General features: G+C 39.4%; 2 non-coding genes across 2 annotated transcripts; both read left to right on the forward strand.

Annotated features, from left to right (window-relative positions):
• Positions 1–65: 65 nt before the first annotated feature.
• Positions 66–147, forward strand: trnas-aga. The gene has a single exon. It is a non-coding gene; the product is annotated as a tRNA-Ser (tRNA).
• A 783-nt stretch (positions 148–930) lies between these two features.
• trnas-aga lies at positions 931–1,007 on the forward strand. Its single transcript is given in 2 exon segments — positions 931–967; positions 974–1,007. It is a non-coding gene; the product is annotated as a tRNA-Ser (tRNA).
• The last annotated feature ends 2,389 nt before the right edge of the window (positions 1,008–3,396 follow it).

The following is a 3,396-nucleotide window of genomic DNA, read 5'->3' on the forward strand; positions in this document are numbered from 1 at the left end:
TTTATGATCTCAATCTCTGGTTGCTACATTATCTTGAAAACATTTGAAAAAACAACATTCTTTAAGTTGTTGTGGCCGAGTGGTTAAGGCGATGGACTAGAAATCCATTGGGGTTTCCCCGCGCAGGTTCAAATCCTGACAACAACGGCAGGCTGCTTTTCATGTCCATGTATCTTCCAGTGTTTAGAAACCAAGCCGCCCTTCAATGGATACGAGATAATACAGCTGCAACACCTTAGCAGGTATGAGATGGTAAGGTGAAATATTAGGTCTGTTGTTTCAGAGACTCATTTACACCCAAGGATTTGATCTATTGCACTATACTTTGTCATAGCAAATTCTCACTGCTTGCACTCAAGTTCATGAAGAGATGTGTACACATTCAACTTTCAGTTTTATGTGTTTCAGAACTTTGAGTTAAACTAACTCTTTTCTTCCTCTTTGATTCTGTTCAACAGGATTCTCTCATTTTTCGTCCAGGTTGTAGGCTTTGTGGGGTAAGTAGCTGTTCAGCATTGCCTTTCATCCAGACATATCACACTTGTATGATCTCAACTGGTGCACATTATCTGAAAACTTTGAAAAAAGATCTTAAGTTGTTTAAGGCAATATTTCCGCATTCAAATCCTGCCAACAATGGCATACTGCTTTTCATGTCCATGTATCTTCCAGTGTTTAGAAACCAAGCCGCCCTTCAATGAATACGAGATAATACAGCTGCAACACCTTAGCCGATACGAGATGGGAAGTTGAAATGTGAAGCTTGTTGTTTCAAAGCCTCAGTTATTTGCTCCATTGCCCCTAACCCCTAACCCTAATCCTTGACCTTGGTTCGATTCCCAGCCATTGCAGTAATCTTATGCCCAACACTTGGATTTACGATCTCAATCTCTGGTTGCTACATTATCTTGAAAAAACAACATTCTTTAAGTTGTTGTGGCCGAGTGGTTAAGGTGATGGACTAGAAGTGGGGTTCCATCGCGCAGGTTCAAATCCTGCCAACAACGGCAGGCTGCTTTTCATGTCCATGTATCTTCCAGTGTTTAGAAACCAAGCCGCCCTTCAATGGATACGAGATAATACAGCTGCAACACAGCGCAGGTACGAGATGGTAATGTGAAATGTACAGTGTAATGGCAGATTTTGCATTTGTGTAATGTTTAATAGAAGAACAGATATGTATTTAGAAGAAGTAGATAACAAATGTGTTTCTGTGACTTACAAAAGTTGCAGAGGGGACTATAAGTGTTTATGGCCCCCACATGTGTGTCTTAGCAAATGCTTCACTGCAGGGGTTACTTAGTGTGTCTGATAGAGATGGGTGAGGGGAACTCTGCATTGTATACAGGATTGGGGTCTTTTGATGTTGTAAATCTAGATAGGGGATCTCGGAGACAGATCGTCTCACACCAGAAAGGCACACCAGGGGTCTGGGACGGAGATCTGAGACAGGAACTCTGCCCAACCTGGTCAGACATCAAGAGACTGAAGAATACCTTTTGGCTCCTCGCGGGGAGGGGCTTCTGATTGTATAAGTGAAGTGATTCTCCTGTGCTCTGTGCTCATTCTATACACGTCACACTAGGTGGCTGTGTGGGGTGAGCCCACCTGCAGGTGTTTTAGTTGAACTTTCCGAGAGACAATGTTATGTGTGTATTATTATACAATAGAGTATCATTATTAAACAGAAACTGCCACCACAATTTTGCGTTGTTGGCAGGGTCACTCGTGTGAGCAGACACTCTGGATCTCAACGCTGAGGAAAGTCTGGGACTCATACCTCAACAAAATGAGGGCCGAATGCTTGAGAGCCAGGAGTGCACTCACTGAGGTGATCCAACGGACCTGGTTTGGAAAACAAGCATTGTCTCTCGGGTAAGTAAAATTAAAATGTTATGATCTTTAGGAAAAGGTCCAATGTTATGATCTATTAGGAAAAGATCCACAGATGTTATGACCTTTAGGAAAAGGTCCAATGTTATGATCTTTAGGAAAAGATCCAGGAAAAAGAGATTCACTCATTCATTGTATTGAGGGACAGACGTGTCTGCATGGCTAGGTTTTGGAAATCGGTGTAGGATCCATGAAGCTTCGTTTCGATCTTTAGGAAAAGGTCAAAAATATTATAAATAAGATTGGGCTCTGATGTCGGGCTCATGACTAGTAGTTATTATTAATATATAGTAATATTATTATTATTTTGCAATAGAGGTGTAGCTGGGACGGAAGGACCAAGGCCAGGTCCGGATCGTCTCAGTACAGCAATCTGTTGAAAATCTGATAATTCCAGTACATTTTATACCTGCATGCGAGGTGCTAAAGAGAAGTGTGAATATGAGATTTCTCTAAGGCATTATATCAGGCAGAGTATTTAAAATGTATTAAGGAATCAAAAACGTAGGAACAATAATGGAGAAATTTGCCAAGTGATCAGGAATTACAAGAGGTAATTACAATTGACAACATTATATTGGAGATGTTTTTTATTGTTCCTTACAAAAGCATTTTTTGGAGGTTGGTTGAAGGTTAAAAGCATTTTGGTGTTGGTTGAAGGTTTAAGGTTACTAACACTAAAACGCTAATAAGCTAAAACTTAACAAATTTTGTTGATGGATATGTGTGACTGTGAAAGAAGAAACATGTAGAATTTGATGAAACTAATAAAATATTTAAGCTGAGGATTTCAGCTGAGAAAGCAGAGGAGAAAAGAAAAAGAGAGGAGTGTGAGAATCCTCAAACTGGAGAAAAAGGTGAGTATATGTTTAAATATATTTGGGGTATAATTGGGTTTTAAAGGCTAATGGTAAAAGGAAAAATAAAAAAACCTCATAACAAATCTTAAAATAAATTTTTTAAGAGATAGAAACGATTTGGTTAAAAAATTAAATTAAGAGACTTTTAAGTTCTTTTCCCACATAAGCAGAACTTTATTTTCCAAATTTCGTATTCTGCTGAACAAACCAGAGTTTAAATTTATAAAATGAGAGTCGGGTTCACAATTGCTGAGACAACCTATTTGAGAAAATAGGTTTAAAAATAGAGAGGATGACTGTGTCTTTTCCGAGCATGGGAAGTTTGAGTTTAAATTATCTTTGGTAATTTGAAACTAAACTGCGTGTGAAAAGAGAGAAAGAATAAGAACGAAGTAGAGAGGACAAAGAAAAAGGGAAAATGAAAGTAGGGATATTTGTGCTGGATTGAAGAGTGTATGGATGTTGTTTAACTGAAGTGAATATGCAGGAACTGAAATAATCTCCAGTCTCAGTGTCTCCGACTAGATTCTGATCTGGACTCAGCTCCACCAAGAGGTGGGCAAGAGAATGCCCTGAAAGCAGCGCACACAGTGCGATTGATTAGCGGTGAGCTGGGGACAGTGAAGGAATTCATCTGGTGCGG

This window comes from Hippoglossus stenolepis, chromosome 20, assembly GCF_022539355.2.
Source record: "Hippoglossus stenolepis isolate QCI-W04-F060 chromosome 20, HSTE1.2, whole genome shotgun sequence".
NCBI classification, from domain to species: domain Eukaryota; kingdom Metazoa; phylum Chordata; class Actinopteri; order Pleuronectiformes; family Pleuronectidae; genus Hippoglossus; species Hippoglossus stenolepis.